Source organism: Callorhinus ursinus, unplaced genomic scaffold (genome assembly GCF_003265705.2).
Source record: "Callorhinus ursinus isolate GAN/ISIS: 27379988/994484 unplaced genomic scaffold, GSC_fseal_2.0 scaffold5, whole genome shotgun sequence".
Classification (NCBI taxonomy): Eukaryota; Metazoa; Chordata; class Mammalia; order Carnivora; family Otariidae; genus Callorhinus; species Callorhinus ursinus.
This window is the reverse complement of record NW_027397067.1, coordinates 55,180,493-55,193,238: the sequence shown is the minus strand read 5'-3', so window position 1 is coordinate 55,193,238 and position 12,746 is coordinate 55,180,493. Positions and strand designations below refer to the sequence as shown.

The 12,746-nt window shown below is 35.6% G+C and overlaps 1 non-coding gene across 1 annotated transcript; it reads left to right on the top strand.

Moving 5' to 3' along the window:
- The first annotated feature begins 12,344 nt into the window (after positions 1-12,344).
- LOC112823745 (small nucleolar RNA SNORD56) lies at positions 12,345-12,416 on the top strand. The gene has a single exon (XR_003208116.1). It is a non-coding gene; the product is annotated as a small nucleolar RNA SNORD56 (small nucleolar RNA).
- The last annotated feature ends 330 nt before the right edge of the window (positions 12,417-12,746 follow it).

Genomic DNA, 12,746 nt, shown 5'->3' with positions numbered 1-12,746 from the left:
CATAGTAGATTCCATTCCATGAGGATGAAAATTGTACCTGGCTGGACTCCGAAATTGGAACAGAAAAGATGTAATTAGCCAGGTTTATAATGTTATACTAGCCCCCTTGGCCTCGTACACTTTCTGTATAGTTTTTGTTTGTTTGCTTGTTTAGTCACTTCAAGAATAGCTGACACAAACAGAAGAACCACTTAGCTACTACTGTACAGTCTAGTTTTAACCTCCAAGAACCATCTGCCTTATGCACTGGCCAGACAGTACTGTTCAACATGACACCATCTGGAATCAATATTCTGGCCACAGTTTCTTTGATCAGATCAGTGAACTCATGACCTCCTAGAATTCTGTATTGCTAAATAGTTACTAAGGAGGAAGGCCAGGACAATTCCAGTGGCTCCCATTCAGCATGACCAGTTCAAACCACGTGAAAGTTGGCATTAAGCAATATCTTCATAAAAAGGCCAAAAGCCACATACCCCATTCACAAACAATATCCATACTAAGTATGCATTCAAATCCAAGCGACGCAACCACTAAATAAAATCTCCAGCCACAGATTCCAATTTGTATGCTCATGCCTACATTTTGCCTCTCAATCACAGAGCATCCAACCCTCACAGTTTCAGAGCCTGACCCTTCAGGTCTCATCCTTGTGGCCCTTAAGGTTTACTGTACTTTAATCACCTATATCTCACAACCCTAAGACTGCACACCACTCCTCAGTCATTCATCCAAATTATTGCAGTAAGGCTAAGAATCTCAGAGGTTGAATGAGCAGGCTTTCAAACTTTATTTTTCAGATGTGATGGCTTTATCTTAGGGGTAATTTCAGCCAACTGTTCAAATATTTCTTTTGTCCAAATCACAGCCATCATACTTGAATCTAAATTCTTCCAGACAAGGACATAGAATGATAGAGAATAAATTTGCCATTTTTCTTTATTTTTTTTAAAGATTTTATTTATTTATTTGAGACAGAGAGAATGAGAGAAAGAGAGAGAGAGAGCACATGAGGGGGGGGAGGGTCAGAGGGAGAAGCAGACTCCCTGCCGAGCAGGGAGCCCGATGCGGGACTCGATCCCGGGACTCCAGGATCATGACCTGAGCCGAAGGCAGTCGCTTAACCAACTGAGCCACCCAGGCGCCCTTGCCATTTTTCTTTAACAGGTAGAACTGGGGTAGGAGAAACACTCATATGCCTCAAACATTGATCATGGGTTATAGAATTAGAAACACCATCAATATCCTCTTTTTTCACTGAAGCATTTCTCAAAATTCAGCTAAAGAGCTCTACCCCATTTGCCATCTTTTCATTTCTTGTGATTGTGTACCCTTTGTATCATAAGATATTTCTCTTTTGACGATCATGCAACCCTATGCATTCTAAGCAAGTAGGTAAGTAAATATTTCTAAATATATTCTTATCTCCCCAAAAGCAATATTATGTAAGACAACCAAGATTATATTACCCACACCCCCTCTCCCATCACATCATTATCAGTGTCAATGTTATTAAGTCACCATCATCATAAAGACAGACTATTCCCTCCTGTACTCATAGCCTTCCAACTGCTTGGAAAAGAGCATTTCATTTTTGGGTTGGGTTTGGGGTAAAGCAAGTTTTCCTCTTAGATTAGTTTACCAGACTCTCCAATTAACTTACTGAAGCTGATTAGCTTTCACCCCCTCTTGAAGGATCTAATCACAAATGTTCAAAGGTACTTGGCAATCAGTTATCCTCAGTAGCAATTCTAATAGACACTGAGGGATACAAAGGGATGGCTGTTAATTCTTTGATGGGAACAATTTGGAAAGTCCATCCCAGCTACAGAGCTCCTTAGACCTCAGTTACAATGGCATTAGAGACCAACTTCTTAGGTCCAACTGTGCCTTGTTTCTTTATTGGTATGTACTTACCAAGGGTAACCCCTGCCATTAATATTCTAAGTGCAACTTTTCATCAAAGTTTTTCCAAAGAATCCAGTCTAAGTCTCTGAATGAGTTGGTGACCCATGTTGAATTTGAACATCACTGCAGATACTTTAGTTGGACTATTTTTTTGAAAAAATTCTGATGTCAATAATTTTTGGTTCTTCTCTTTGTTCTTCTTGTGGTCTACTTGGATTTCTTAATGAAGATCTCAGTATGCTGCTTGGATAGTAAAGGACTAGCTTACAGTTTCTTAGAGATGCATGGGTGGAACTAGGCACTTTCAGGATTCAGTACATTGTACCCTTAGACTTAATGAATTTTCTTGATTTGGCTACTGTAATCATGTTCCTAACTCTGGTTGTGGCCATCCAGGGGTCTCTGCTTTTTCATTCCAAAGTGTAAACCTCTAACTTTCTGATAGGTGAGAAAGAGCAATTAACCAATAAAATAGGTTTGGAAGGGACTCTAAGGATCAAACTGCTTCTTAAACAGGTTTCAACCAATCCCTATCTAGCACCATTCTTTCATCTCTGGTCCTAGCATTTTTCTGAGTTTTTTGATGATCTGTCTTAGGGGTTAGGTATTTTTCATTTTACCCATATTCTACTTAGGAGTTCTCATTTCCTGAGCCTATTACTACTCATTCATAGGACTGCAAAACTTTCCAAAGTATTTTCATCATAGCTGAACCTTGTTTCCTGTTTTTCTCTCTGTTATATGACTGATTGTTGAAACTGAGAATTTGAAAACCTACATTTAAGGAGAAGAATTTATAAAAAATAAGAGTAGAGCATCGATATAAAGAAACCTGTAGGGTTGAGGAAATAGTTTATCTATTACATTAACTGATTGCCCCCAAAATCTAGGAAAATTAGTCCAAGGCTGGGAATCTCCCTCAGTAATTTCTTTTGAGACCTCAGGTCTACGACCTAATGCCTTCATTTGGAGATGAGACTATATCTATACTTTGATGCTTTGTGCTTTTTATAAAAATAAAAATGATACATGTATGTAATTCTTTAAAATGTAAATTAGCATGTCAAATGCAATGTATTTGCACATACTACATATTTTTAAAGTGTTTTTGTGTCATGTCTTTTTTTAAAGACAATAAGTACTTGAAATAAATATATTCCTGCTCTCCTGTGGGCAAATTTGGAGAGAAGTACGGAAAAATATATGATTTATATATAATTCATAGGAATCATATATATATATGAAATACATAATTAAATCATTAAACAATTAAGCTAATAAATGCTTTGAATGTATATACCCTCTCTGTAACAAAATGATAACAAAAGAATGTTCTAAATTCATTTAGAATCTATTCCTTTACTTGGAAAAAATATGTCTGTAAATTATCCAAGTTGTTTGAGCTAAATGGAATTTACATAATTTTATTTCTTTTTAAATTTGGGTTTTTATAAATTCTTATGCTCCATTTAATGTTAAAAGTGAAAGGTGATCAATGTCATATCAAGGTATCTAACCAATTTTTGTCTTTCAATAATTATCTTTTTGCACCATAACTCAAGGTCATATTAAACATTTTAATTGTATTGCCTTTTCTTTCATTATCCCCAACAAGTTGAAAATAAAAACTATTTTAAAATTCACAAAGCAGGGGTGCCTGTGTGATTCAGTCAGTTAAGCATCTGACTCTTGATTTGGGCTCAGGTCATGATCTCAGGGTCACGAGGTTGGGCCCTGTGTTGGACTCGTGCTCAGCGGGGATCCTGCTTTAGATTCTCTCTCCCCCCGCTTTGTCCCTAGCCCCCTCTAAAATAAATAAATAAGTCTTCAAAAAAAAAAAAATAAAATTCACAAAGCAATATTTAACTCAATATTTTAAAGGTGTTTAACTTATTGTATTGGCTTTTTCATGATTAGATAACACTAAAATCAATGAGTTATCTCTTAGTTTTTGCTAAGAAACTTTCACAATTAACATCAATGTATTTAAAAATGGAATGTTTATGACAAATTATAACACCCATAGTTAATTTTCATTCAAACTCTCTCTACACAGATAGAGTATAAAATATATATAAACACTTTTATCTATTAATCTTTAATGTAGAACCAATTTATCTGTTTGGAAAAATAATTATCTCCTCTTCCCTTATTATTACACCCTTACTCCTTTTATAGCATGTATTAGATGGTTCATGAGTAAGGAAATAAAACATGGACCTTAAAAATCTCATAAGTTTTGATACTTCATTTTGAAACATGAATTATATTTCGCTCAGTTTTCTTCTACATTCTCAAGATAACATTTTCTTACTTCCATAACATTTTATTTTCTTCAGTAATGCCAACTAGAGATCTCTTTAGTCCTTTTTGGTCTTTTAAAAATACATCAGACTATTCCCTTGCTTAAAAAGCATTAAATGTCTCCCAAGGCACTTAAAATTAATGTGAAACTCATCACCAATGTCTCAAACTTCACAGAGTGCATCCCTACCCCTCAGACATTAATTTCTGATCATGTCAAGCTTCCTTCAGTTTTTTGAACACACTTAGCTTGTTCCAAACTCTGCCTTCTATCTATAATACTCAGTCTTCCTGGGACAGTTTCCCTCACTCCACCATATGATCAGCTCCTTCTCATCCTTCAAGACTCAGCACGAAGTTCACTTTTATCAGTGAGGCCTTAAAAGATAGCATAATATAAAGTAGATCCTCTGTGTTTCTTTGTTACATGGAATCCTCTTTGTAGCCTTCATGGTATTTACCACAGTTTCAAACTCATTTCTAGTTTGCATTTATGGCATGCCTCATTTAGCTTATAAATTTCATGAAAGATCGTATCAGGGGAATTTAGCCAAATACTCAGCACCTAGCTTAATGTCTAAATTACATTGGACACTTTATGGTTATACATCAAATGTCCAAGTGAACATGTATATAAAAGATATGTATAATATTAATTCATTGTATGTTGTAATTAAATCCAAGAGTAATCACTTATGTAAAGAAGTTACTTAGGTAATGTCATAAATAGTCTGACTCCTTTGTTGATATTTGACTATTGATAGCTTTTAAGCCTCATTTCCCCTCCTTTTCCTTCTGTCTCACATCTGGATAAACTGATTTTAAAAAGTTTGGTGTTCCTGCCTTTGGCACTGGTGGGAAATTCAAGCCATGTGTGGAAATATTCATACTGATCCGATCTCCAAACTACCATAATAATGCCAACTCAATGTTCTTTTCTTGGTTTCTCAAGCCATTTTGGGATCTGCCTTGCTTCCCCAAGAAAGCCTTGTTATGTGAGTAACAAACCTTTTCATACTCTCTTACTGTTTATGTGACACCATCAGTCTTGATATCTTAACCAAATTTTTGATGGGGGTCCATCCTGCTTTTTCAGGGTGGTCTACCGTAGAAAAGAGGTTCTATGTGTTTTTGGTTCATGATGCACTTAGTGTCTTGGTAATATTTGTCATGGCATTACTAGTCCCCTACAAAAAATTCTAAGAGCTCTATTAAGTAGTTAATAAATACCTTAATAAGTATGAATATTTATATCCTAACAACTTAGTAGCTATTTGGAAAAAATACACATAAGTGAAAATAGTTTGCAAAGCAGTATCCAATAGCTGTTGTGTTTCCCTTAAATCTAAAATATCTGAAAGTGCCTCTGTAAGTTCATTGGAGAACTCCTGGGCACCCATTTGATGTGACTTTAGCAGACACATACAATGCTGTCCGTCCACCTGATTTCAGCTTAGCTGAGGTTGTCATTCCTATCCATGTGATCAGTAGTATATCTCAAGCTTTGTGTCTTGGCTTTGCTTTGCTTTTGTACCTCAGGGATTTCTCCTAAGCCATGGAATGCCACACAGACTGCATATGGCTACAATCTATAAATTCAGGAAGTTAATGTTTATGGAGGTAAACCTCAACCAGGGAAAATGGGGATTGAACAAATGCTTTGAACTTTCCATCCTTTGGGGATATAAATCTGAGGCACATTCTACAAGGTTCCTGGGATGGTACCCAGTGGAATTGAGTCCTAGTTGTCCAAAGAAAAAGCCAGTTTAATAAAACATCCTTTTAAAAATTTTCTTCTTTTCCTGTTTCATTGCCCTGCTCCCTCAAATATGCTCCCTGGAATAACATTCCAAACAAGTTACCACCAACACACAAGTTCTTATCTCAGGAAAGTTTCTAAATCTTCCAGATAAAACAAAAGAACATAATTTTGGTGATGACATCTAGCTCCTTCTAAACTCCAATACACATGTAAAATATCATATGGAATTTAATTTAAGACTCTAGATTAACAGTATTTGGGCTCTTCCATTTATATACTAGATGAATCTTGGACAATTGTAATACTGAGATAAAATAAAAATATATGTTTGGTTTTTGTCCCTGTTTCTGGAACAGAACTCCCCAAATCCTTGTAATTTCCTGAGTGAAGAGGGTAAAGGAGTATCTTGTTATTCATAAAAAGCCACTTTCAACCACATCTGAGTTTATATTAGTGAAGTGATTCTTTTTTTTTTTTATGTTATGTTAACACCATACATTATATCAAAAGAAGATAGCAGGAAGGGAAAGATGAAGGGGGGGAAATCAGAGGGGGAGACAAACCATGAGAGACTAGGGACTCTGAGTGAAGTGATTCTTGGTGGATTCCTGGAGAGCTTCAGGATGTGGAATAGTTGTCTGAGGAACCAAGCATGTGATTAGAGGATTGTAACCTTCAGCCCCATCCAAACCTCCAAGGAGGAGAGAGGGGCTGAGGAATGAGTCATTCAGCAATGGCCTCTGAAGTAGGGGGTAGTCTTGTTGGACCGAGCCCTTAAACTGTGGGGTCTACATTAACCCCTGGTAATTAGTTAAATTGAATTAAATTGTGGGACACCCAGCTAGTGTCTACAAAGAATTGGAGAATTGCTTAGTATGCAAAATTCACATATTTGGTGTCAGAAGTGTTGGGAATAAAGAAAAAGTTTTTTCCTTTAATATTCATCAATCACTCTAAGTCTTATTTTTCTCATCTGGAAATTGGTGGTAATTGAATTTAGCTTATCAGGTTGTTCGCAGGTGTCAGTATGTCTGTAAAGAACTAGTGCAGTAGCTGACTTATATTAATTCCTCAGTGTACATTAGCTTTTATAGTTAAATGAATATGACTTCGAAGTGATCTTTCAGTTTCTGTCTGTACAACTTACCAATTATATATAAACTATACCATGCTGGGTTAACTGCATTTTCTAGCTGCATTCTTGTTTTGTAGCGTTGTCTGTAAGGCGGGGGTGGGAGGGTACTTTTGTTTGTTTGTTTCAATGAACAATTTCACTGATCCAGGCTGAGAAAGAAATCTCTAATATATCAGGTATTACCACAGTAAAAACTATAAAAAATAAGGCAGCTCATGAATCTGATCTAATAACAGCAAAGCTATCCCCATCCTTCCTTTAAATATGGAGATTCTAAGTGGGAAAGATTTAGTTAAAATTAGGGAGTTTTGTCTAGAAAAAGTATTCTGAAGTCCACTGAAACAAAGTAGAAAAGTAAAGCAAGAAACATGTTTAGCATATAAGGTCTATAAGGTCTATGGCACCATAAACTATGAGTACAATATTTTTCTTTCTAAATTATAATATATTTTGGCATAAATTTATCTATAAATTGGCTTAAAGATTTGAAACAACTGTTCTGACATTTTTAGATTTCAGTTTAATTGTTCAGAATTTTTAAGCAACTGGGGCAAAGGTTAGTCTTATTTTTTGCTTGATTTATCTAAATAATTATCTCAATTTTCCACTTCATTTTCTGCATGTCAATATAACCTTGGGCTATTTCTTTAAGGAGTTATTTGACATAGTGTGACTTTTCTTTCTGCCTTATAAAATAGAATGTGCCACATTTGTGCTTTCACAGTAATAAGTGAAGTGAAGCTTTAGGAATTAGGCAGTTAATATAACTAAGTCTGATAAATGTAATTAGCTAAGCTGGGTTACCGACAAGTTTCCATTTTATTTTATTGCATTTCAGAGGAGTTGGCTTTCGCAATCTGAGTTTCACACATCAAGCTTTCTTCCAGACATTTTTCCCTGTGGTTACTCCTAGGGGTCACTATTTAAATGAAAACATACTGGTGGGTGTAATAATCAAAGCTTTTTATCCATTTTTTCATTTATTTTGTTTTAACTTGAAGATGTATGATTTTACATTTGAATGATGCCTTAGTGTTTCAAAGTAGCTTCATGGCAGTAATTGATCCAATTCTATAATTTACCTATTTTGGTGGAGCAGACATTTGTGATGATTTACCTGCTCAGAATTGCTTCCTCACTTCTAGACATAAAGCTAATTGTGGTAGAATGATTAATTTCCCCGATCTTCACTTCCTCACTGTTAGAGAATTGGGTGTCCAGGCTCTTTACAGTTTTACATTGGAGTGCCTTTGACTGCAGTACACAGAATATATTTCCCTATCCCATTCGTGTTGCTCTTGGCCATAGGATTTGATTTGATCATTAGAATGTTAGATAGTGTGATGAAAATAGATGTTTTAGATGTGCTTGGGTGATTTGGGTGGGACTCTTAATTCTGCCATCTTATACTTCTACCATCTCTATGAGAACAGCATATTCTTGCCACTAGTCCCTGAATGAGATATGTGGAATAGAACTCTACCAGACTCACAGCCTGAAGCTAATTTCATCCTGCCCACTGAGCAAAGAACAAGAAAAATAAATATTTGTTGTTGTAAACCACAAAGTTTGGGTGTTGTTTGCTATACATCTTTAATGTAACAGAAAACTGATTAATAAATTTATGAGATTTGGACTTCAGTGGCAATGTATATATTATGAAACTACCTCCTTTCTTTGATGATTGTTCTAGGTATGAAAATCCCACTCCAAGCAAGGCTTAGCACCAAAAAAGAAAACAAGAAAGCTATGGATGGCAATTAGGTATCATCTATTATAAAAGTTAGCAACTTGCCTGCTTACCATACACATTCCATCCACACAAAACCAAGAACCCCACAAAATCAAGGACACGCACATATGAAGAAAATATTACAAAATAATTAATTAAAAAACCTGAGGACTTCTGCTTCTGATAAAAAGTAAAATTTTTCTTTTTCCACCACTAAATACAACTATAAATCCTGGATATTATATGTAAAACCAACATAAGAAGATTCTGAGAGGTGGAGAGAAGGCAGAGTGACTAGAGACATCAAAACTTGAGGAATGGCATGATTATTAGTTCCTGGCTTTTCTTTTTACCACATATTTCCCAGACTTGGGGTGGAAGAAACTGCCACCTTAAGAACACCAACACATGCAGACAAAAAAAAAAAACCTCCAAAAGTCTACATCTCTAGCCAAAGATCCAGAAGGGGACAGACTTACAAAACAGAAACTTTTAGGGAAAAAAGCAGCTTTACTCTAGCTAAATAGCACAGAAAAAAACAACGGTCTTACTCCCAACCATGATAGCAGAGTCCAAGTGGAAGCTTAGATTTCCAGCATCACCGTGTTGTGAGGAAGCTTCCCAACTCCCCTTGTGGGGTGATGTGAAAGAAGGCCAACTAGGGAGCCATGTCTTTCATCCCTAAGAGGCAATAATAAGGCCACCCTTGATATAGGGATTATGCAAGAAGCTTGGATTTCCAAACCAATTTGTCAGTAATGAGGCACTCCTCCTCCCTGCTGTTAACATCAGAAAAAGCCAAGGAGAGAAATATAAATACCATATGATTTCACTCATATGTGAAATTTATGAAACAAAACAAACAAGCAATAGGGCAAAAAAGAGAGAGAGGCAAACCGAGAAACAAACTCTTAACTATAAAGATCAAACTGATGGCTACCAGAGAGGAGGTGGGTCACGGGATGGGTTAAATGTAATCAGGATTGAGTGCACTTGTGATGAGCACCAGGTGTTGTATGGAAGTGTTGAATCACTACCTTGTACACCTGAAACTAATATAACACTGTATGTTAACTAAGTGCAATTTAAATAAAAACTTAAAAAAAAAAAAGAAAAGGCAGGGGCGCCTGGGTGGCTCAGTCGTTAAGCGTCTGCCTTTGGCTCAGGTCATGATCCGAGGGTTCTGGGATCGGGCCCGCATCAGGCTCCCTGCTCAGCGGGAAGCCTGCTTCTCCCTTTCCTGCTCCCCCTGCTTGTGTTTCCTCTCTCGCTGTGTCTCTCTCTGTCAAATAAATAAATAAAATCTTTAAAAAAAAGAAAAGGCAAAAAAATTTTAAAAAAAGAAAAGAAAAGGCCAAGGAAGAGTCAAAAATTTTACCTCTACCCATGAGTTACGAAGCCATTTTCCCCCAAGGTATCAGTAGAATGTAGGGATGATGCAATACTAACCTTTCCAGCCAAAGGGATATCATTGAAGGCCTAATGGGGAGCCAGGGACCTACATAACAAAGAACATCCTTTTTTGTGCCCCTCCCTCTCATTGTGCTCTCTCTCTCTTTCTCTCAAATAAATAAATAAAATCTAAAACAAAACAAAACAACAACAAAAAACAGAAAAAAAACCATTACTTGTCATACAAATAACCATAAAAATCTCAAACTGAAAGAATACAATCAATAAAGGCAGCTAGGCTGATGAAAAGGTTAGATTATCCAACAAAGATTTTAAAGCAGCCATCATAATAATGTCATGATGAGGAAGTACAAAAAGTTCTCAAAATAAATGAAAGAAAATTGTCTTGGCAAAGAAATAGTATGTCAATAAAATAAAATAGCTGGTTAAAAAACATAAAACTCAGTGGATAGACCCAACACCAGAATGGAGGAGACACGGCAAAAAATCTGTGAACTTGAAAATAGAACAACAGAAAGACTGAAAATAAAATGAACAGAGCCTCAAGGACCAGTGGAACTATAACAGAAGTTCTAAGATTTGTGTCATCGGAGTCCTAGAAGAAGGGAAAGAGGATGTTTTTACACAAATTATTCAAAAGACTAATGACTGACAATTTGCCAAATTTGACAAAAAACTTAAACCTACAGATTCAAGAAGCTAAACAAACACAAGAATAAATTCAAAGGAATCCACACTAAGATACAGCATATCAAACTTTTGAAAACTAACGACAAAGAAAAAAAATCTGGAAAGCAGTGAGAGAGAAATGACACCTTACCTATAGGGGAATATAATTCAAATGACAGGCGATTTCTCATTAAAACCCATGAAGGCCAGAGGAAGTGGCACAACATTTTTTTAAGTGTCAACTCAGAATCCTATAGCAAGCAAAAATATCCTTCAGGATTAAGAGGAAATCGAGACATTCTCACAAGTTAAACTAAGGGATTTTTTTTTTCCCCCTGTGGACCTACCCTAGAAAATGGTTAAATAAAACTCTCTAAACAGAAAAGAAACAATATAATAAGGAAAGTTGAAACTTGAGGAAAGAAAAAAGTATGATAAACAAATTTATGGTTAAATACAGTAGATGTTCCTTCTCTTCTTGAGTTGTTTAAGTTTTGTTTGACTGTTGAAGCAAAAGTAAACATTTCTTGGTGTGGTTGCAAATGTATATAGAGGAAGTATTAAATATATTTATATAATAAATGGAAAGTGTAAACTGACATAAAGGGATTAATGTTTCTATACCTCCTTGAACCAGTAAAATAGCACCAGTAGACTATGTATATATGTATACAGTATGTAATGCAATCGCTATAAAAGCTATACAAAGTGTCAAAGAGAAATTGCCCTAGGCACTGGTTAAAAATGACAAGGAAGAGTTTTTTCAAGACTCTTCCAATAGGGAGAGAGACTAATTCAGTAAGGGAGATAAACTGATTCCATTCATGTCAAAACAAAATGTAAGGGAGCTTTTAAGCAATTGTGTGAGCTAGCAGGAAAGTACTGCAGGTTGTTAGGGAGAGACACAGAAGAAAGGAACAGAACAGACAACCAAGAAACATTGCCATACAAATGTCCCTAACAGATTTTTGGCAAAAGTGTAAAAAAAAAAAAAAAAAAACCTCAATGGAAGCAAGGTAGCCTTTTCAACAAGTGGCACTGGAGGAGTTAGACATCTGTAGATAAAAGAGTGAACTTAGACATAAATCTCAAATTTTATACAAAAATTAGATAACAGACTGAATATAAATGTAAAATGCACTATGAACAGTATACGAATTTTAGAGAGAAAACACAGAAGCAAAACACCTGTATTTGGGACTTAGACATTACAACAAAAACACAATCTATAAACGGAAAAAAATGCATGCATTGGACATCATAAAAATTAAAAATTTTGCCATGTGAAAGACCCTTTTAAGAAGATGAAAAGACAAGCAATACCCTGGAATAAAGTATTGATAGTCAAGTATTTGACAAAAGACTAGTATCTAAAATGTGTAATGAAGTCTCAAAAATCAACAGTGAAAAAAGAGAAGAAACCAAAATGATGGCAATATTTTTTTGTTAACATCAGTTCCCCTAGTGAGTGTTGATACTTTGTGTCTGAGTGAAGAAAAAAGAGGGAAGAAAAGGAGGTTAAAGAAAAAACCTCACAAACAAACCAATTAGAAGATGAACATAACCATGAAGAGAGTTTTCACCAAAAAGAATATATTGGTGTTAAAAAAGCACATGAAAAAATGTTCAAAAACATTAGCCAATAAGGAAATACACATTAAAACCACAATTGGATACCACTACAACCTATCAGAATGGCTTAATTAAATCCTTGGGATAACATCAAATGTTGGCAAGGATGTAGAGAAACAGGATCACTCATATATTTCTGGTGAGAATGTAAAATTTTGCAGCTAATGGAAAATAACTTGAGAGTTTGCCTT